Below are 24,208 nucleotides of genomic sequence, written 5' to 3'. Positions count from 1 at the left end.
GTGAATGGAAGATTTTCCTCACCTGAAGAAATGGGTTAAGGGTTAGTGTTCAGTATTTTAAGTTGTGACAATTTTTATTCTTTATTTGTCCAAAATGAAGTACCCATGACCATGCCGTGCTGAACATGCAGTTTTGCTTATTATTTATGTATAAAAAGTCCTACTTTTGAAGGATGTGGGGCAACTTCTCATTTTCCTCCTAAGACTCTATCCAATTTAATCGAGATTTACTTTAGGATGCTGTCAGTACTCTTTATGAGTTTTAATCTTAATTTCTGGAGAGATCCAAATGTTTAAATAGAAATTATTATTCAGATTCTGATTTTATATCCTGTATCTGAGTCTTCATGACATTGAGTGCATTTTTCTGTAATGTTTTTACTAAGAATTCCTATGATACATTTTGTACATTTACTCTCGTGAGCTGGAACTCAGTTATCGAGTGGTTCCAGTTACTATTTAGTCATGTTGATTTATACTCTGCTAATTTAGTGAGTGTAACGGACGAGGGTGGTGTCTCTAGCCGCAATATCGATGGAACCGTGGACCCAAACTACTGAGGTAAAAACTGAGGTGTATACATTATTTGGGTTCATTTTATAATTGGAGTTTGGCGCCCACACACTATGGCGAGTCAGTGACACATGTGAGCTGTAGCAGCAACTCTGATTAAAAGAAATGACATGTCTATGTGCCATATCCTGACAGCAATTAAAATGTCAAGAAAATCGCTTTATCTTCTTGTTACACTTCACATTTGACAGCTTCTATTTATTTTCTCCTCCAAGTCACAATTGCCACCACCTACATGAATGGACCTTAAGCACATGTATTTGAATCATTGTTTTTTGCTGTAATTTTGCTCCCTGTCATGCAATCTGTATTGCTCTCTCGGAATAAGAAGGTGATACAGTTACCTGAAGTGAGTTTCTAGGAACCTCATTATAGGTTGTGTGAAAAAAAAGGACAACTTTGGGATTCCACCATGACACACTTCACATGTTAAACGTGGGCTGAATATACCGGGGGAAATGAGTTGCTTAAACGGTACAGATGTATCTCTTCTTTAGTGAATCTAGCAGGTTGTTGCTTTAATTAGCAGTGTTACATTCTTAATGTCACGACCCACCTGCTACCTCTCTGTCGCAACCCTCTCTTGCATCCTAATTTGTATTGGTTTGTCTGCAGGGCTCATGTTGCTTTACCCTATGGCACCCTATGCACGTTATGATATCTTAACTGATGTTTCCCCAACACCCTATGACTGATGCTTCCCCAGCATCCTCATGACCAATGTTTCCCCCAACGTCCCCATGACTGAGTTTCCCCCGGAATCACTCATAACTGATGTCCCCCCAGCTAACTCATGACTGATGCACCTCCAGCATCCATCATAACTGATTTTCCCCCTGCTCCCTCATGACTAATGCACCCCCAGTATCCCTCATAACTAATGTTACCCCAGAACCCTCTCTGATGCTCCCCCAGCAACCTCATTTCTGATGCTTGCCTATCACCCGCAATTCCATTGCACTTGTATCCATGCAAGCGTCCCCCACATCCCATGAACCAATGAATTGACTGCATCCACTGATACTAGGGCCTTGTTGTGGTTTTCCATTGAATTCCTGCAAGCTTGCCCCAGAATGCCATGAATCATGGCAAGCCTTGTTCTTGCTGTTACTGGGGTCTTGGTGTTCTTTTCCACTATCCACATTTGTGCGAAAATTATATATTTGTTTACTGTTATTTTGTTCAGATCAACAAGTTGCACCTACCCATTCTGTAAGGTCCAAAAGAGTGTACTAACACATGTTTTCTCCAAGGTTCAGGGACCCTCCAGACACCACGTGCCGCATGTGATCCAGCTACATCCGTTGAGGTTTTGAGAGGCTATATAAACCCCGCCCAACCCCAAATTGTTGCTTGGTCTCGCTCCCTGCGAAACAAGCTTCACTCTTCCTACTTACCTATAGAATCCTGCCGTAACTGAGAAGCGCTCCAGTCTCCCTTAACTACATCGCTGCTGCAGCAATTCCCCTCCTGTGCTGCAGATCCTTTATTCCCATCATTCATGACGAGCTCAGCTCGTCATCAGCACAGCTCAACCGTGCCTCATGACGAGCTGAGCTCGTCATGAGCATCGAAGGGGTTAAGTCCATTCAAACTAATGGTTCCCATGGCACCAGCTCCCTCAACCTCTTCCTCCTTGTGCCCTCCTGCACAGCTACTCCTGACCCACGTGACTCCCTGAGGATTCAAGATGTTCTTCGAACTTTAGACAAGTTGAAGAACTAGGCTAAGTACTTGATATCAGGTTAGTGAGCACGTAATATCCTATAGTAGTAAACAGGGCTGTAAATTCATGTCTTCAAAAACTATAGACTTTTCCTCTATTTCCTCTCTGTTAATTATTCCAGTGCTTCATGTGTGCTTATACTTCAGATCTTTCTTGAAACCTGGTTGTTAGAACTGTTTCACACAAGGATTAACGACTAGAACTCTGTTTTTCCCAGATGAACTATAGTGCCTAGAGAAAGCACTTCAGAGTCTTTGATATAGGCATGATCGTGTACATCACCCTGTGTTCTGAGTGTATCCTTGGGAGTGCAAGTGTAGGAGGCTCGCCTAGTATATGGTGCACACTTAAAGGAGTGATGCTTCTTGCACTAATCCAGGCAACACTTATGGTGATTTTAGTGGTCTTTGATAACTTTAGGCACTCAAAGTGGTAGCTGTGGAGGGCAGCCTACAGGCCTATCCTGAAGGAGTGAAAAACAGCTTGTTTTAACACATTTATTCGACAGTGTACATTAACCCCTTCCAGGCTCATGACGAGCCCAGCTCGTCATGAAGTAGCCTCCTACCAGGCTGATGACGAACCCAGCTCGTCATGATCAATGGACTTTTGAAATTCCAGCACAGGAGGAAAATATCATTAGCAGTGATGGTGTTAAATGAAAAGGATCCACACTGTTTTTATGAAAACAAGTATTTTTATTTCACAACACAATCAATCACACATTGGTATATCTCCTACGTGGAGATATTAGCAATACACACATGAATACTTCAAAACAATCAGGTAAGTAGCACAAATATACATTGGTCTCCTGAAGGAAACCAAACCATGTACTAAGAAAATGGAATGTGAACTGAAAGAAAAGGAGAACAAGACTTGGACCAGAAGAACCAGGAACCACCCGAGGTAAAGTACCTAGGAACCCCATGAAAGCTGTGTGAAGAGTGGAAACACAGCCGGGTGCCCAGTGGAAGTCTATGGAAAAGCTGAGGCTGAGAAAAAGGACCCTTCCCAGAGGACCCCGAAGAAACCTTTTAGAGGACGGAAGGTATGAGAGCCACCCCACCTGTGGTTGCCCCAGGAACCAGATTACCTGCATCAGGAAAGCAGGGTGCATAGAGGTGAATTGACGTCAGAACCTGCAGTAAACAACTATGTAAGACTTCGGAGAAGATACCTCTGGAGAAGCCTGTGAAGATGTACCGTGGAAACCAAGGGTGGATTCTTAAAAATAGGAGAACCTGCAAGCAGAGGGGACAGAATCTATGCCATTTGGAGGTGATCAGAAGGCACAAATGCACATGCCCACCGATGTTGGGCGGTTCGGGAGTAAAGACGGTGACCTTGTCACTGCAACTGTGAAGACCAGACAACACTAAGGAAGACCAGAAGCCATACACAAGCTGTTCCAAATCAGATGTCAGTGTCTAGGTAGGCGGTGTGCAGTGTGAGAACCAACAAGCCTTGGTAAATGCAACGGGTGTGGAAAGCGAAATGATGCAAACATTGGGACCAGTAAGGTCCAAAGGCTCACCAAGTACAGAAGAGTCAGAACAGGCAACAGCAAGTAGGGGAACCCAATGAAGCAAAGCATGGACAGACGGGAGGATACTCCCATGTCCTTAGTCCAGTTTTGCTCCAAAGTGGGAAACAAGGGTTCCTGAACTCATTCAAACCAGAGTATGCAAGAAGGGCACCAAATGTGCCCTTCAATGCAGTCTGCTGGTGCAGCAAAGTGCCCCTACCCCAGCCCAATATACTAAGTCCTATCTGGGAGGTGGTCACACCATCCTGTGATAGGAAATATATTGTTCTACCTTCCCCTGCTTGAGCTCAGCTCAGAAGCAGGAGGGCAGAATTGTGTCAGATGTCGGCAGTAGCACTAGCTTGCTGGTAGACCCTAAAATGCTGGTACCGAAAGTACAGGGGGCCCACCAGTACATGGAATCATACCAACACCAAAATCAGTGTTGGGGTATGATTCCAACATGTTTGAAGCCAAACATTATCAGGCTTAGCGCAGCCGTTATATAGTTAGACATCTCGTAATGACTGATGTCCACTATATACCTTAAAATGGCTGACAGCGCTTACAAAGCCTAGAGAATTGACTCTGGGGTTTGTAAGTGTGTCCTGCTCATCAGGGACACCATCACACTTATAAACAAGCCACCTGCCCTCAGGACTGAAGGGCCTTCCATAGGTGTGGCTTACATGTTTTAAGTTTGGTGACCGCAGAGATAAGGAAACATATCTGCTGTGAGGGGTGCAAGCACAGGTGTCTCACCCGGGTGTCAATCGCAGCAGGCCTGTAGTCAGAGTTTAAGTGGACTCTCTTGGGTGGCACAATACATGTTGCAGCTCATTGGAGACCCATGATGTATCTATGCCCTGGGTACCTCATAATTCTGTACAAGAGACTCGTAAGGGTGCACCAGCAGCCAATTGTGAATGTACCAAAGTACTTCCCTGAGCCAATTTTGAGGGAGAACACAGTTGCTGGGGTCCTGAGTAGCAGGATCCCAGCGGACTACAGTCAAAACACACTGACACCAGGCAAAATGAGGGGGTAACCATGAATGCAGATCCTACTTTCCTACAGCAAGTAACTCCAACCTTTGCTCCGAGTTTATCCCTAGTTAGGAGTGCAAGTAATTCCAACATTTTCTCCTAATTTATCCCTATGAGTGCAAGTAACTCCAACCTATGTTCCGAGTTTATCCCTGAAAGTTACAAAAACTCCAATCTGTATTTCAAGTTTATTCCTAGGAGTACCACACTCAGTCTGTGATGTTAGTTATTCTGCTTTCGTGCCGAGCAGCTGATAAAACTTCTAAGTGTATATCACTGAAGTTTTTTCATGGTCATAGTATATAGAGGCTTATTAGTTTACTGATGGTAACTGCCTACTCCTGTAATTTCCAGTATACTGCAGTATCGCAAAGCCAGAGGTTCTGGTCCAGTGCGTATCTACCTCACAGACACAAAAGGTATCAGGAGCTGAACATTATGTTCCGCAGTGTTGCACAGCTGCTGAGCATATTCAGTACCGCAAGCTTTGCTTTTATTCCATCCCAACTCCCTTTCCTCCTAGGAGACAGTGTGGGCTCTCAGGTTTCATTTCCTGGCTCTGCAATGTCATCGGGAGAGATAGGAGGTCCAGTATTGGATTCAGAGCCCTCTCTGAAGTTGGGACCAGGTGAGTCCATGGCATTTAACATTAAGTTCACTCAACATGATAGGCCATGGCTATGAAGAATACAATAATTGTCTCTTCCTTCAGTAATCAAATTTATCAACTCGTCTATAATCAATGTCCCACTCCCTCACACATACAGATTTATGAAGTGTGACATATCAGGTTTGAGGTTCATTTTGAAATAAATACCAGCACATCTTCCATTAATTTTTCCTTAGGAGATTGGCTGAACACACTGTGTAATTTACGTCTCCCTTTTATTATGTGGTTTCTGACATTAACACAACACAAGTGCCCAAGTCATTGAAAAAGCTGTGGACTTTCAGAATGGCTGTTGGTAATTTCAGAAGAGGAGACGTTTCTGCTTCTTATATTACACAGTAGCGGTCCCCACTGTGAAGGCATAGTTAGGATAGAGTTTCCATAAGAAATGTACATTTAGTTTTGCTAATATCTTTGGCACCATTTGCAAACATGTACAAAACATTCTTTAAAAAATGTCATCCATTTTTCTCCTTCATGGAAAAATTTCACCATAATCCGTCAAACAGGAGTAAATAAAAAGGCATGTCCAAAAGGAGCATTTTCCTATTTTAATTCCCCAGGAAACTGCTCTCCTATAGAGAAAAAGAGGCAGGTTGAATTACACCAAATTTGTCACAGAGTTAGAATTTTACCCAGGAAGCATGCTTTTTGTGACTTAATGTTAATCCTTTCAGTTGCTTATTATGAAACCAGCATTTAAACGAGGGGTCTGGGTTGGGTATGGAGGAGTTAACTCTCAGAAAAAAATAGAAAAGTCTGGATGGTTGGTTCATCCTTAGTCCTGCGGTACTCCAGCAGTACAAAATAAAACAAAAATTAGCTACTTTGACTGGCTGATGGAGCTTTTTCTTAGCCTGCCATTTCAGTACTGTGGTGCTGGTACCGCGGTACCAAAGCAATCTGATTGGCTGGCAGCACAATTGGTGAAAACATTGCAGCTGCCTTTACAGGATACAGACACTCGATCCCTGAGTCCTGAAAAATAGATGAAAAGAGCACATATGGGAGCAGGGTGAGAAATCCCTGACCGCAGTCATCTGTGTGTGGGGGATGGGGACATCAATAGGGACAACCTAGTACTTAAAATGCAAGGAAAGCAAATTTTGTCAGCAGAACTATGGTACTTACGAGGGACCTGTCTATGCCCTTGAGTTACCGCATTAGTCAAAATAATAATTATGTTTCAAAAGTGCTGTGCCAAAGACTATGCACACCAGAATTCGGCCAGTCTCCAGGGGTTGGGAGCATGACCTGGACAAAGGCCAGTCCTGCATTCAACCACCACTGGTTCTGAAAAAAAATATTTAATTGAACCATTGTTGACTAATTTTCTTTTAGAATTACTTTAAATACGTTGACAAAACCAACCTGTTGAAAGCTATTCTTGAAATCTTAATTTCTTCATATTGGACTTTTGTTTAATGGCTTTTAAACATGTTCCCCCATTTCCCCAGTCCCTATTTATTCCAGGACACACTTACCTGTTTCCACGCCTCTTGCAATACTGTCCCTCCCTCACACTTTACTTCATTTTTTAAACTTGTTTTCCCTCTTTATTTTTGTTTTTTACAAACCCCTTACTACCGTTTTTTTTACACACCCCTCACTCCTACTCTATTTTTCAATCACTTTACTCCCCCTCAAACATGTCTCTGATTTTAAGGTCTCGGCTAGGCAGTACATGCGCTGTCTCGTTGAGAGATGCTGTATACAGTAAAGTGGGGGAAGCTCCACCTACTTTCTGCCTATCTTTTTGATTGGTCGAATTCCTAAATGCTGCCATCTGATTGGTTTTCCTCAACTTAATCCTGCCTCCTCATGCCATGTCGTAATTTTTCTCCTTCCATAGCTATAGGCCCCTTTACTTTTGAAACAGTTTTGTTCCCCTGCCTTTCCCCCTTTCCTCCCGCAGTCTGTCACTTCTCTGCCCACCACAACCTCCCCACCCACTCCAGTTCCTGCCTTCTTGGACGACCACAGTTTATTTAAAATGCAATAGTGTTCTTGTAAATAGGAGTCCTATTGCATTTGTAAATGTTTTTTCCCCTCTGATTGGCTGGCGGCATTCGGACTCTATTTTGCCTGACCTAGACTATCACAAGCACGCGATGATATACATCGTACGCAAGCGTGTCAAAAGTCTGCATTATCGGCTGCCTGCGTCCTTCTAAGAGCAGTCTGGAACACTTTAAGGGGTCGCATATTTTGTGTTTTTGCAGCCCAGTTTCCTCCTGATCTGGTGTTTACCACCCCGGTTACTCCGGCTTCCTACTTATTTTGTCGCTTCTGTTGTTGTACCCCATGTGTTTACTTTCTTTACCACTTTGTATACAGAAATTTACATGGCCAATGCTTGTTTTCCAAACTCCTTACTCCCACTCCTGCTTCACTCCCTCTTTTCAAATCCCGTACTCCCTTTTCAGTCTTACTTCAATTTTTACAAACGCCTTACTCCCATGTTCTCTTGAATCATATATTTTTCGAATTTGTTAATTACTTCTAATTTTATTCCTGTTTCCACTTTAATCCCATTGTTTTTTCAAACCCCTATCCCCTCCCTCTTTACTCACTTTCTGAAGTCCTCTTACCCCCTTCTCTACTCGTTTTTTTTAGCAAACCCCATAATCCCATTCCTGGTTTACCCCCCTGAAAAAATACCTCCCCCACTCTCATTTTCATTTATTATAAAACCACTTCCTCCCTCAACCATTTGCTCCCATACTTTTACAAACCTCCTTGTCCCCATCCCACTCCCTGTACTCTAAAAAAACACACACACATACTCCCCTGCTTGTTTTACTTCATTTACGCTTTATTGCCTTTTTTTGTGTTTTGCAGACTTCTTCCTCCGTCTCTACACTAATCTTCTGCTATATTATTATTATTATTATTTAATTTTTATAGAGCGCGTAGTCACCCGTAAGTATCCCAGCGCTAAAATCAGTACAACTGGAAGTTGACAGGGGGAGGGGAAAGACAGTTTAAGGGAAGAGTTGGATTTTCAGTTGCTTCCTGAACCGTACGTAGTTGGATTCGGTTCTCAAGTGGTGCGGTAAGGCGTTCCAGAGACGTGCGGTGTGAACCGAGAAACGTCTTCCTCCTGTTCGGGCCTTCTTAATTCTGGGGGTAACAATGAGGTGTTCCTGGTCCGAGTGGAGGGATCTCGGGGCTTTGTATGGTTTGATGAATTTTTTTAGGCTTGGGGGGCCATTGTTTTGGAGCAATCTGTGAGCAAGGCAGAGAGCCTTGAACATCACCCGTTCTCTCACCGGAAGCCAATGGAGACACTTTAGTGCTGGTTTGGCTGAGGCTCTGGCGGGGGTGTTAGTAAGGATCCGGGCAGCAGCATTTTGGACCCTTTGTAGTTTGTTCAGGGTTGCCTCTGGGGCCCCTAAATAGATGGAATTGCTAAAGTCGAGCCTAGACAGAATCAGTCCTTGGATCAACAGTTTTTGTGAGTTGTGGGGGAGTAGGGGCATGATCTTTCGAATAGACCTGAGCAGTCCAAAACACGTCCCGGCTACCTTTTTTGCCTGTGTTGTAAAAGATAGTTCCTTATCGAGCCAGACACCCAGGCTTTTTACCTCTGGTTTCGGATCTGGGATCGGGCCTAAACAAGGTGGCCAGATGTTATGAAGTGAAGTGGGTCCCTTCTGACCAAGGAGGAGAATGTCAGTCTTTGAACCGTTGAGTTTCAGAGACGATCTATTCATCCATCCTTGTATCTGCGTCATACAGTTGTAAAGGTCCGCAGGTTGTTGTTTAGGATGAGAGAGGGACACCACTAACTGAGTGTCGTCAGCATAGCTGACGATGCTCACTCCGAACGGGATAACAACCTCCTCCAATGGGGACATGTAGATGTTAAATAATGTGGGGCTCAGGGAGGAGCCCTGAGGCACACCACATTGGAGGGGAGTGTCGGAGGAGCAGGTGTTATTCTCCCAGATTTGAAAGGAGCGTTGACTGAAAAAGACCGATATCCAGGACAGGGCAGTTCCTTCAACACCAACGCTCATGAGCCGTTGGATAAGGAGCTGATGGTTGACGGTGTCGAAGGCCGCACTGAGGTCGAGGAGGATCACTGCCACTGATCCTCCTTTGTCTAAGAGTGCTCTAGCCTCCTCCACCGCCATGAGAAGGGCAATGTCGGTGCCCTGCCCGGGGCGGAAACCTATCTGCGAGTTTTTTAGACGGTTGTTGTTCACCAAAAATTGTGAGAGTTTTCTGTTCACAATTTTTTCCGCGATCTTGCTGGTTCCCGGGAGAAGGGAGATTGGTCTATAGTTCGCCAGGTCGGCAGGGTCAAGGGAGGGTTTTTTTAGAAGTGCCTTGACGACTGCCGCCTTCCAACTGGGGGGGACGACTCCTTGTTGGAGGGAGGCGTTGATGAGGTGAGTGAGAGAAGGAGCGATCGAGGGTGCTACCTTTTTGAGAATGCGTAAAGGGGCCGGGTCCCTGGGGGATCCGCTTTTAATGACTTGCAGCGTATCTTCGACCTCTTCAACTGTCACCTGTCCCCAGGAAGTGAGGCATGGGAGAGTCGGAGGGTTGCTGGCTTCTCTCTCCTCGCTCGAGCTTGTGGATGGAATGGAGTCAAGAATTTTTTGGATTTTCTCCTTGAAGAAATTGGCCAGCTTGTGGCACTTTTCCTCATCAGCTTTGGGGTCTGGGGGGTCTCTCGATGCTCACACCGAACGGGATAACAACCTCCTCCAATGGGGACATGTAGATGTTAAATAATGTGGGGCTCAGCGAGGCGCCCTGAGGCACACCACATTGGAGGGGAGTGTCGGAGGAGCAGGTGTTATATACGCTCCCCGTCTCCCTTCTTTCCTCTTTAGAATTCTGTCCTTTTCTTTCTGTACATTTACCTTTTCCATAAAATGTTATTTTTCCAGTGAAAGGTATTTCGTCATTTGTATTTTTCCATAAAAAGGGGTTTTGCCAGCCTGATTTCGTCAAGTTGACTTTCTTCATTTTAGGAATTCATCAAAATGCAAGATAACTGTGCTCTAAATTCTAATGGTATAATGAGTGAAAGGGAGAAAAAAGGGGAGTGGTGACAGCTAAAACTACCTACTGTGTACTGTAGGCTTTATTTGTGTCCCCAGTTTGTAGAATCAAATTATAGGGGAAAGTTTCAACCCTGTTATTCGGTCAAAAGTTTTCGCCCTAAGAGAATTGCCCTTCAAGGTCAACAGGACATGGATCCCCTCTGTATTCACATTTATAATAATTTCTGAGTAAATCCTGATAATGTAAGTATCAGTACATTAAAAAAAGTCCTTGACCAAAAATGCCGACGGGCGCAATGGGTAGTTACCATCCTTTGTTGACCCTATTATTTGGGGCTCCTCCCGTAGGTGGCTGGACAGTAAATGAAACACATTTTCCAAGCTACAGCATTCAAGTAAAAAAATCGTCCATGCTCTTCAAACGTATGCAAATATATTCCTATTTTACTGCATTGGGATAACCTAATGACGTTAAAAGATACTAGCTAAAAGATTACAGTATTTGCCCGTCAATTTACTACTGGTTCTGTCGGCAGATGCACTGACTTTGTCAATTTCTAAGAAACATCTCTACATCAAAATATGTTTCCTTGACCCTACTAAAATGTGATAAGATGTGAAAAATCGGTCAGCCGATCATGACCCCCCAGCTATCAGGAAAACTGGTTTCTGGCTATCCTTAAATAATTAACAATTTTTTGTTATGTTTGAAAATTCTGAAACCATTTTTCCCCTTGATTAGGCCGTACTTGCTGGACACACCTTCGACATAGGAGAGCAGGGTAACAATAAAAGCTAAGAACCCAATATTTTCCTTTCTCTCTTTATATATTTTACTTATTCCCCCTGTTCTAGTTCTATAGCACTCTTTACATACGACCCTTTCTCAGTGTATGCTGGAAAAGATAAGTGCTGTCTCCCACTGTCTGGGCTTCTTATTCTGCTCCTCCACTATAAGGTAATTTAGTTGATGACAGAATGTATATTTATTAAAAACTCGAAGATGCAGTATGTTATACTATGATTTACAGTAAGTGCAATATAGCAGCTGTACAAAATAATAGCAACTAAGGGTCACATGTATGAAACCATTTTACATTTGAATGCATTTTGCATTCGCAAATGGTGCATATCTTTAAATTTAGCCATTTGCAAATGCAAAATTGCCTTTCAAGATGTATGAAGGTTATGGCAGTGCACTGTAGGTAGTTGTAATTTTTTGCAATTACCTAAAATTGCGACTACAAATAAAAAAATCACATTTTGCGATTTTTTAAGCACATGTACCAAGCATTTTCTAAATGGAAACTGCGTATTTTGGAAATGCTATTACAATCGACTCCAAGTCAATGGTAACCATGTGCAATTTCTGAGAATGCACAAAAAGTGCATTTGTCAAAGTGCCATATAGCGCACACATGCCATGGGGCATGTGTGCCCTTGACATGTGGATAGTTTGTTTTGGAGTGCTTCAGGGGGGCCTTAGGCTCCTGGGCACCTTTGCTTTTGCATTACCTAATTTGTGATTACCAATTAGATAATCGTAAATTAGGCAGGGGCATCTTAAGGATTTTGGGGGCACTTGGTCAAATGTATTTTGGGGGCCCTCGTTCAGAACAGCTTTGAATTTATGATGCAATATCCGCTCTTTCATGCCCCGTTTGGCCTGGTCCCTGAGAGTGCACAGACACACTCTCCAAATTCTTGATGTGTTTACATTTATTACTGAGGGATAGTGACGCGTGTTTTCAATATTGGAATACAGCAGCAGCCCGCTAGTATTGCTGTAAATAATCTTTGTGACACCCCATTTCTCATATATGAGGTCCTATTTTGATCTATAAGAAACTTTTTTTATGAATTCAGTTCTCTTAAAAATGTCTGTAATAGACTCTTACATGCCAACCACATCAAAAATAAATGAAAGGAAAACAGTATGTAAAAGAATATGTTTCAGAATTATTTAAGGTCATTACAACACCGGACCGATTTACCTGAACAACAGCCTCTCTTTCCACGCACCCAAAAGACACCTCCGATCAGCCGGTCTCTCACCAGCCACTGTCACATGTATCTACAAGTCGAGAACAGGAGGAAAGTCCTTCTCCTACCTCGCATCCAAGCCCTAGAACGACTAACACCTCCGGCAAGCTCCCACCCTGCCCCAGTTCAGGAAAGACCTCAAAACCTGGCTTTTCAGATGACCCCTTCACTCAACGGAGCCCTCCACCTTTTACCCAGCACCTTGAGACCCTCACGGGTGAGGAGTTGCTCTTTACCAACCCGGATTGATTGATTGATTGATTGATTGAGTGAGGGCAATTCTTACTGCTGAACTGAGCTGGCTCTGTCAGAGGCCTCGTGAAAAGCTGGGGCTCTGGGCCAGAGCCCACTTGGCCCATGCCATAAAACGTTTCTGAAATTAGGTAATACAAAACCCATTTGCACCCATGTGTCTTTGTGCCCATAGGAATGAATGGGGTGGTATTACCTAATAGTGATCACCAAATTGCGGTTGCGACTCTGTAGAAACTGCTAATATGTAATCTCTATATTCTTACGTAATATTTAATATTCCTTAAATAGCGAGTACCTAAAATTAGCAATTTAGGGAATGCAAAATTGAGTTTTGATACATGTGGCTCAATATGATTGCTTACTGTAAGAAGACTTTTAGAACACATAGACTAATTCATTATCAGGGTTTGTCATATAGTTCAAATAAACAGCAAACAACAATAAATCCCTGTACTCCATACTACTACTCAAGATTGCTTTTGGACACAATGTGTGTCTAAAAGTAACTGTTACCTCTTCCCACCGGGGGGATGCATCGGATATGCCCTTCTTCACCCTTCTATGTATGCAGACAACTGAATGCATCTCTCATGGGACCCAATTAACAAACCTTTCTTCCATGAATCAGTGCGACATACTCATACAAATCAAACAGTAAGCCACATGAAATTCAAGTGTAACTTACCGAATCCTCTTTCTCAATTAGGCACATAGCTATTTCTCAAGTTTCTCATTTAAACCCTGTACACATCTAAACCTTTCTACAGAGCTTTATCATTGCCAGGACTATGAAGTTTATGTGGCATGGAAAACCAAAATAAATGGCAAGGATATCTATATTAGGCAATAAAAATACAAATTACGCAGCACATTCTCTGGCAGTGTTTTTTCATCTATTTCTGCTATTAACCTTTTAATTAAGTGGTACACCTGCTGCTACCGATTTGCAGAATCCACTGACCCTCTCCATTGTTTTATTAACAATGTTTCACCACTCCTTAACCTTTTATTCCAGTCAGTGGTAAACAGAATTAACAAATGAACTACCCAAGAATAAACATACAATATAAAAAAATAACAGGTATCATAAGTAATATGGTCCTATGTTGCCATGTTTGGGTTCTGGTGACATTTACAAACCACTCAGCCTTTGGATCATGACTCATGATGTTACCAGGATGGCTCAATGTCCCGATTTCAATTCCTTTCTCTCTTTATAGATTTTACTCATTCCACAGTTCTAGTTCTATAGCACACTTTTTCTGCAACCCTTTCTCAGTGTATGCTGGAAAAAGTGTTGTCTCCCGCTCTCCAATACTGCACACCATAGTTCAAGGAAAATATATATGAGATATATTTATATATATATATATATATATATATATATATATATATATATATATATATATATATATATATGTACACACACACACACATATATATATATATATATATATATATATATATATATATATATATATATATATATATATATATATATATATATATATATATATATATTATATATAGTTAGGATTTTTTTCCTATGGGACTTTTGAAAATTCTATGTCTAATAGCTTTGGCGTTTGTGGACGGAATTGGCTGAAATTTTCAGGAAAATGGCACATTTTGTTTCTGAGCAGCCCCTGAAAATTTGGGGGGGGGTCGTCAAGGGGGGGCTAAGAAAAAAGGGGGGTCCCAAAACGCGTTTTTCCCATTCATTTTTCCATAGGGCGGTTGGCCTCACTTTTAGCTCGAACGGCTGAATGGATTTGCACGAAACTTGGCAAAATTGTAGGGACTGTTAGCCCGATGTGCCTTTGCTAGGTCTCAATATATGTGCTCCAGTGGATTTTGAGAAATTAACGTTCAAAATAAGATATATATCTGTAACAGCGCTCCGGGCAGCGCTCCGGTTCGCGTACTTTTCGCGTAACGGAACTTTGCGATGCGAAGCTGATTGGCTCTCCGGTGTCTGTCAACATTCTAAACAGTCCAGAGCGGCCGCCATCTTGTCTCTCTGTAGGATCGAGAGACAAGAGGAGGCCAAAACAAAGGGGGAAATGAGGGAAAGGGGGCAAGGTAGACCCCTTCTGACCCCCTAGGATTGATGAGGGGGATATTATAGAGCCACGCGGGGCCCAAAAAAAAACAAAAATCCGATTTTTTCACGGTAGAGACGCGTCTTGGTACGCGAACCGGGCAGCTAACCGGGAAGCTAACCGGGAAGCTAACCGGCAGTGTAACGGGAGTCTGAGGAGAAGCTGATTGGCTGTTAACATTGTAAACAGTCTGGAGCGGCCGCCATCTTGCCTCTCTGTGGGATCGAGAGACAAGAGGTGGAAAAAAAAAGGTGTAAATGAAGGAAAGGGGTAAGGTAGACCCCTCCTGAACCCCTAGGATTGATGAGGGGGCTATTAAAGTTCCCCGCGGGGCAAAAGAAAAAAAAATTGCGATTTTTCGCGGTAAAGGTGCTTCCCGGTACGTTAACCGGGCAGCTAACCGGCAGCGTAACGGGAGTCCGACATATTGTGTTTTTTGAACGTTTGTGATATGTGCACGTGTGGATTTTGTCTAATTAAGGTTAAAAAAATATATATATATCTTTAAGCGTGCTCTGGCGCGCTTACGTTACGGGTTTGGTTTGCGCTGCAGAGACGATATGTCACGGTTATGCGATGCATCATGAGGCGTCTCACGGGCTACGTGATACGTCACGTAATAAAGAATATATTTTACAGCTATAGATATTAGCTTTTAAAAAACCAATGAAATTCACTGAAAAAAACATAGGTTATAGACCATATATAGTTAGGAATTTGCATTTACAAAACCTTGAAAATTCACTGAAAAAACCATAGGTTATAGACCATATATAGTTAGGGATTAGCATTTACAAAACCTTATTTTATTCGCACAAAACCATTGAAATTCCATATATAGTTAGTTGCACTAACTATATATCGCGGACCCGCAATCCACTGCTAATGATGTCACATATTACATCATTCATGACATGGTCAGTGACATCACTGATGACATCACTGATGACATCTCAAATGACATCACTGATGACATCACTGATGACATCACTGATGACAACTTCCAGTGACTGTATGTTTCTGTAAAGTTAAAATATGTCTTACATATTGAAGAATGAGTGGATGTATAAGTGTCTGGATGAAGGATTTAGTAGGTGCATGACTGACTGTATGAAAGAATGATTAAATGTGTCTCACTCAGTGCATGGGTTAGTGATTAAAGTGTCTTAATTTGACAATCATTATATATGTTGTTCTGTAAACTGCTGCATGTTTAAATCAGTAGCTATATCAGTAACTATATGGGTTATTGAATGGTTGCCCAAGTATTTGTATGGGAGACTGAGTATGTGTGTGGGTGGCTGGGAGGTGTATGACTCTGTGCATAGATGTGTGAGCAGTTGATTCCCTAGGTGTATGGGTTCAAAAGTGCATGTAGAAACAGCTTTATGGACAGTTGACTGTGTGCATTAGTGTATTGGTGAGTGAATGGATATCTCAGTGCTACATGTCAAAGTAAGTACATATGTAAAACACAGTCCATGTGAGAGTTGACATATATAAATAACTGAGCCAGTGAATGTGAGAGTGGCTGTATGGATCATTGTGAACTTGTATCAGGGATTGTATAAGAGAGTAAATATGTGTTAGTATATGTTTGAATAAGTAAGGTGTGTATAACTGTATAGTTGAGGAAATGGAGGTGTGATTGATTCTTTGCATGACTGACTAGGTGTGTGAGTAACTCCATGGATGTGTGACAGTCTGTGAGTGTCTGTTTACACTGAGTGTATCTAAGGTTATATTAGAGTCTGAAGATGTTCATTGTATTATCACATAAATGATATCATCAGTGATGTAATCAGTAATGTAAAATGAGATGTCAGTGATGTCATCAGTGATGTCATTTGAGATGTCATCAGTGATGTCATCAGTGATGTCACTGACCATGTCATGAATGATGTAATATGTGACATCATTAGCAGTGGATTGCGGGTCCGCGATATATAGTTAGTGCAACTAACTATATATTTAATTTCAATGGTTTTGTGTGAATAAAATAAGGTTTTGTAAATGCTAATCCCTAACTATATATGGTCTATAACCTATGGTTTTTTCAGTGAATATATATATATATACATATATATATATATATATATATATATATATATATATATATATATATATATATATATATATATATATATATATATATCCACACAAGTAATGAAGAAATGCCAGGGCACTCCTCATGGTGACAATTATGGTTTATTAGCAATGTCAACGACAAAGTATTTCAGCTATACAGCTTTTCTCAAGTGAAGGTTTCATTTACTCACAAAATTATTTAGTGCAAACAAATCACATTTTAAAAAACATAGTAGGCAGATTATGTTAATCATGAACCTTACATGAGGAGATGAGTAGGACCAAAAGTGAGGGTCAAGCCGTCCACCTATCACAGCGAGGTGGCCTGGATCTCTGGATTGTTCCACTGGAAAGCTCCAGAGGTCTGACTTCTATCAGTTTGACTTGGAGCTCGTTGCAAGGCAAACTGGCAAACCCTCACCAAATCTGGACTGACTGAGAGCTTTGAGGGACCACAGGAAGTAAAGCTCCAGAAAAGCTTCAATGTCAGAAGGTAAAAGCTTTGACAGAGACCTACCAAGAGGTAGCCGCGCAGGGCTCGATCGCTGTTGGCCTGAAACTTTGACTTTGTCCAGGTCTAGCGTGAAGAGATGTCCCAATAGGTGCTATAGGTTTCTATGTGCTATATAGCCCTAAATCCTAAAAAATTCATATCCCCGGATCACTACATTATTTTTTTTGTTTTAGTGTCATTTTTTTAAAAATTGGTGTTCGATTTTTATTTTGAGGGGTGCCTTCATTATTTACTGAATTGGTAGTATTAAATGCTTTACATACCTGTCTTTGAAGTTAAGCCTGCCTGATCGCAGCCATGCTACCAAGGGTTGAGATTGGGAATCATTTTCTATGACCTATTTTGTATTCTATATTGGGTGAGTGGTGTTATTGCTTGTGGTAGATGCACATTTACCACTACTAATAATCCACTTTCTAGTAACACTCATATGAGAAACCGCATTCTGAACTTTTGAAAGAATCGACCCAGGACATTTCCAAAACTTGTAGATCTGGAATCTACCATCGCTGAATTAGCAAAATTAAAGCTCAAATTGACTTGCGAAAAGAAAACAAATACATTCTGGATTCCTTGACAACGCTGGCTGAAACATCAAAATCATATGAGGAGGAAATTAAAAGCAAGAAAAGGAGAAAGTTCATCAGGGATAAAGAGATTTACGCAGAAGAGTGCATCCTTACTTTAACCAGAAAATTCAACATAGCTCGGCAACAACTCAGAACAACACCAATAGACGTACATCAAGAGTTATCTTCAGCTGCATCCAGCTCTGATGTGAACTCTCCGACAGATGAAGCACTACAGCTAGCATTACCGCTTTAACCTTCTTCTTTAGAGGAATTCAAACTGCTAAAATTGAATTTGGAACCACAAAGGCATGGCAAACCAAGAGGCTGGGGCAGAGGTGGAAAGGCAAAAGAAGTGGTGCTAGCAGAGGTCACCGAAAAAAAAGAAGAGTGTGTGGTGGCCCCCAGACAAAGACCATGGCGGAAATCCAAGAGGACAAATCAGGAAAAGTGAACGGTAGTTAACTGTCATTAACTTATCCAATAGAATTATTCCTGAGGAAGAAAGAAGAGTTCTAGAATTGGGACTTAAATTCTGTCCCACACCTAATTTCAGTTATACACAAAGCAGAATTGATCTGTTTCTTTTCTGTCGTAAACTAAAAACTATGAAGTTACACAAAATAAAATGCATAAGCAGCCCACCAGCAGGGGCATTTTTCAGACAGAAATAGAAGCAGACAATTTCTGCATTGATGACATCATACAACTGTTATCCTTAGGTGGGATTGATACGAACAGGGGAAACAGCTATGACCAGGGAACCAAACATCCTTATAGTTTCTTAGCTCAAGAACATAAATTTTGGACATGCTGGGGGCCATGAAATGGCAATCAAGGATATTCTAGTTGAAATGGGATTTGACACTGACAGTACATCCACCAGTGGCTTCAAACCTAAAAGTCCCACTAATCCCTAGACCCCATGCCAGTGACACTTTTCAGGAAACTATGGCAATGAAATTAAAGAAAGTGAGGGATCAGATGTATCATGGAAAGTACAATCTAAGTCTAACCCAGATGGAAGCATTAGATACTCTGGCTGTGGTTAAAAAGATTGTAGTCAAACGCTCGGACAAGGGGGGGTAAGATAGTCATTTTCAGCTCTGAGCAGTATTGCGAAGAGCCGTACAGACAGATAAGTGATTATAATCGCTATGTGGTAATTAGTCAATCTAAACAAAAAATCCATTGTTGATTATTTGAACTTGTTGAGTGCATGGCTGGGCAGAGGCATCAATAAGGATGATGAGTTCATTCTCTGAAAGTAGACTACCCCAGGATATCCATATTATACTTTCTGTGTAAAATACATCATCACCCCACTCACCCATCTGGAAAGACCCATTGTGTCAAAGAGTGGTGGTTTGCTAGAACCTACCGCAATGTATTTGGATCACTTTTAGCGCTGTTATCATATTGCAAGGACACCACAGATTTTTTAACCAAAATCCAAGGCATCGATTGGGAAAACACATACATCTTAAAGACTCTCCCTTTATAATCCATAGATCAGAACAGGCCATAGACACTTATGTTTCCTTTTTGAAGGGGATATCTATCATATTCTTGGATCATACTCTCATGTTGGGCAAAATTATGTCCTTTTGCTTGAGTCAGACTATCTTTGTGTCTTAGACTGCGATGGGCACCAGTTTTTCCCCCCAGCTTTGCAAACTTGTTCTTGGATTGGTGGGAGAAGCAAGTGTTCTAGAATGATGAGAATGAGAGATACACCTTCCATGCTGTTGTGTAGCTGAGATATTGACAACTTATTTGGTGATGCAAGTTTGGTAATGGAATGTGTAAAAATACTAGAGAATAAAAACCTCAATCTCTCTTTCTTTCAATCATAAGATCTCTGGGGACAGTATTGAATACCTTGATTTTTGTCTCATTATAAGCAAAGGGCTTAGATATATAGAAAAGAAACAGCTGGCAACAGAAGATTGCACATGGCCAGCCACTATCTCACCAATTAAAAATGAAGCACAAATATGGTGAGCTATTCTGCACCAGAGGTAATTGCTCTAAAAATGCCATATTTGACGCTGTGTGTAGCAGCATGGTATAAAGTGTCTGAGATAAGGTATATCCGTGTTGAGTCCTGAACATAGCCAAGGGAAAAATATCATCCCTTAATGGGGAGGATCTCCTCTTCAGTAAAAAGAAACTGACCAACCAAATACTGTGAAATTCAAGACTAACTTCAACAAAAAATTGATGAAGGTGAAGAGACGGATGCACTAGCATTGACCAATTCTGAAGGCAGATCCTACCAGTAAGACCTTTGTAGGACCACACTCCAGCTCTACATATCTAAGATAAACCCTCACACATAGCCACTTCCAACGATCCACCATATGTGGGTGTCTAAAAACGCTAAGGTGATTTTTACAGTGGGGCAAAAGCAAGGCCTGCAAAAATAGCACTATTTGCAACACTCAGTCAACCAATGGTAAAGTCAAAAAGATTGTGCCATTCATAACCAATGTTCCCTCTAATTTTTTTCCTGTGTGTGTGCGGCAGTTTAGTGCTCTGTAGTCATGGCTACTTGTGCCAGAAACCAGGCCGCGTGTGTGTGCCGCGCCAAATATCCCTCCAAACTTTGGTTTAAAAAACTGAAAAGACGGTGGATTTCCACACACACGACGCCACGTTAAGGGTCTGAAGGCCTTTGTTTGCTTGCTGTTCCTCCGGCCACTTTCTGCTTTTAGTGGCCTGCTGGCCGAGAGAGGAGTTACAGTGTCAGGGGTCCGTGCACAGGGAACTGGTGTTGGCGGATATCTATGGCCTGCCAGCTGCTATGAGGCATACTGTGGGTGGGGTGGCACCATGCCACCAGAGCTCAGCTGCTACAGACAGCGGCGCAGTTCTTCTTTGTCCCACCTTCACCCTCCACCCTCGTTTCTCTTTTTGGTACTCATCATTCGCTAATCTGCCTTCCTCCGCCCTGGCTTCTGTCTCATTGTCACCTGTCCCACAATTCTCTCTGCTGCCCAGCCTCATCTGGCATGCTAATAATAACAACAGGTACAATAATGTGTTTATGTACAGCGCTTTATTTACCACGCCTCGTTTATAAGGACTGGAAATAGCAGGTGATATTATGCAATCATATAAACTGCAAATGCACGTGGATGTAGTCAGTGAGCATTTAATTAACTTCCGGGGTCATGCATGGCTACATTGTTCCAGCCCTCTGTGCCCCATCATCACAGCTATTCCAAGATATCAGCATACTCTTTCTTTCACATAAAGAAAACTCTGACATTCTAAAACTATTACTTCTTGTACGTGTGCAAATTTCTGAATATTAACACACATATATTATATACAGTATTTTATATCAGAGAGACCCCCCTGGGGCCAAATTTTGAAACATTTTCAGCGCCACAGGAGTACAGGGGCCGCATTGACTCCCGCAAGATGGGAAAAACATTATAAAACAAGAATTTGCAATGCAATAGGTCATGGATTTACGAAGAGTTTGAGCTACTGGTATTGTAAATGGCAATGCCTTTTATTTATGTGTTGTCTTTTAAAAAGTAAATAAAAGGCATTGTCATTTTACAATGCTCATAGCTGAAACTCTCGGAAATACGAAACCTATTGCATTGCAAATGCTTTATTAATCTGCTTGACCCACACAAAATACAACATGGCATCTCCTTACTATTAAAAGGTTCCAGAGCATAATTTGTTTTAATACCTAGTAAATCCAAGTTATTCTTTCTACCCCTATTTTTATGGCTAGTGCCATGACCCTTTGTTTGGCCCACCTGTGAAAATAAAGTCCTCCTGTCATTGACCTTGTGGATCCTGTATGATGGGATCTAGTAAGCATGTAATGTATTTTTCGAATGGTAATGGTCATTTGATTAGTGTCTCCTTGTACTCCAGAGATGCTGGTCTCACTGGCATCTACTGATGGGTTGACCTTGGGAGAAGGACTATTCGCAAGGCTTCCCTTGGCCCTATTTAGGCTCCTACGGAACTGAGTTTGGGCGTGGCTGGAAATCATGTAGGAGGATCATCTGTGTGCTTGTGCAGTGTGGTTAAAAAAGCACATAGGTGAACTATCTCCACAAGCTTAGAAGCACATTCTTCCCAACCTTACTTGAGGACAAATACATAGCTGGTCACAGAAACCTGCTCCAATCCTCTTTCCTGCTGGTGAGGCCATCATAGCCACACTATCTCCCTGCCACTATAGGTCCTGGGGCGTGCCGTGATGGGTGCAGGTGAGGTTATTTCAAAGACATGTTTCAAGGTATGTGTGCAGTTGATGGGATCGCAAAAATAACTTCAAAGGGTGGCGGGGTGTGAAGCATGCCAGAGTTGACAGTCTTTCCCCTTCTTTGTATGGTTGATAATAGTGCTGTAGATGCCACAGCTTCTGCGAGGTTGTGGGAGGGAGTGAATTTTAACCCCTTGTTTGTGTCTGGGGGAGGGCTTCACTTCACTCTAGGACAGAAGTGCAAGCAGGGTCCCCTCTTCACTGAGGTCAAAATGTATTGTTGTCCGATATTCTTAAGATGACCACATCTGTTTCTGGAGTTCTCTTAATTTAGTTAAACCAATCTTGTCTTGAACAAAAAAATAAGTGTGGTAAATGTTTAAGCCCTCAATGCATGATAGGGTTTGCAGGGAAGAATGCCTTCTCCAGGTAATTGTTTGTTAGGTAATTTAGTCTGGCTGGAGGCTGCAGCCCAGCCGGAGGCCCCAAGTGCAGGGTTGCCGAGTTACTTGTCCTCTTATGGGTTAGTTGGATTTCCTCAAATCAAAATATGCTGGAAGATGCACACGGGCTGCAATTAAAATAATACTTACTCAATGGCCCACAATCAGCCCTGCAGCTGTGCACAATTAAGAAAAGAAAAGCACTGTGTCAAACACGGCTTGTGCTAAAGCACACTTCGTGTTTGAAACTGTTTTTCTTTTCTTGACAGTGCACAGCTGCGGGGCTGATTGTGGGCCTTTGAGTTAGTATTCATATTAATTGCAGCGCACACGCGCTGCAATTAACATGAATACTAACTCAATGGCCAACTATCAGCCCCGCAGTGGTGCACTGTAAGGAAAGTATTGCAGCAAGTACAAGGGCCATTTGCACGTGAACTCACGCCCTCCCAAAACCCACTTATATGCCACTCCGTTGTGTTCTTCTTGTCTCCAGCAAATACAAAATTACTGTTTTTCGCACCGCTCGCATTTTAACAGTCTCTGGATGTGCGTGCTAAATAATGAGCACTGCTCGCTTGGGGTGCCTTCAATGTGCACGCGCAGGTTGTTGGGAACAGTGTTCATAACCTATACGCCAGACTATTGTGTGTATGTATCGGAATGTTCGTGCAGGCAATGGGATATGTCCGGTACACCTTCCCGGACAAAAAGAGGATCTTGGAACATTTGAGAGAAATGAAGAATCATGATGAATCTTATCCAATTGCTAGACATTTCTTTTCCAAGCACCAAAGAAATCCTAATCTCCTCTGTTTCTTCGGCATTGACAGGATTGATAAGTCAATCAGGGGCAGAGACAGAAAAAGGTTACTTCGTATAACGTATTCATGCCTGCTTATAGAGCTTGACACCAAGGTCCCTCATGGTCTCAATATGGACAAAGAACTTATAGTACATAAACAATATTAACATCTGTTACCTGTCACTGTCATTTTGATATATATCTGAATGCCCATAATCTGATATTACTTTCACCTATACATTGATCTTTCAATGTTGATATTTGATTTGTCTAGCTTTTTCCTCTCTTTTTTATCTGCATGCTGTGTGACACAACAATTGATGCAATGTGGTACATATTGTGTTAGGCACTGGTAGTCCTGTTTATTTATCCCACTTGGTCTGATTGCTGATCTTTGTAATTGTATCCCCTTTACCATCATATGCTTATATCTGATGTGGCATTAGAGTATAACACATTTGCTAATACTGCCCCAGCGCTCTTTGGCATGATTGTTTTGGTTTGTTTTGTTTCATCAATAATCATGATTTACAGGCTTACATTATTGTCACCTTATTGTTATATTAGTGTTGTATTGGTATTTTA

General features: G+C 41.9%; 1 protein-coding gene across 1 annotated transcript in view; it reads right to left on the bottom strand.

The window, feature by feature from the left end:
* The window catches only part of TRHR (thyrotropin releasing hormone receptor), a 422,954-nt gene that overhangs the window by 98,733 nt on the left and 300,013 nt on the right, over window positions 1-24,208 (bottom strand). The gene's annotated exons all lie outside the window — the stretch shown is intronic.

The sequence above is a fragment of the Lissotriton vulgaris genome, chromosome 4_1, assembly GCF_964263255.1.
Source record: "Lissotriton vulgaris chromosome 4_1, aLisVul1.2, whole genome shotgun sequence".
In the NCBI taxonomy this organism is placed as follows: domain Eukaryota; kingdom Metazoa; phylum Chordata; class Amphibia; order Caudata; family Salamandridae; genus Lissotriton; species Lissotriton vulgaris.
This window is presented reverse-complemented; position numbering and strand designations above follow the sequence as displayed.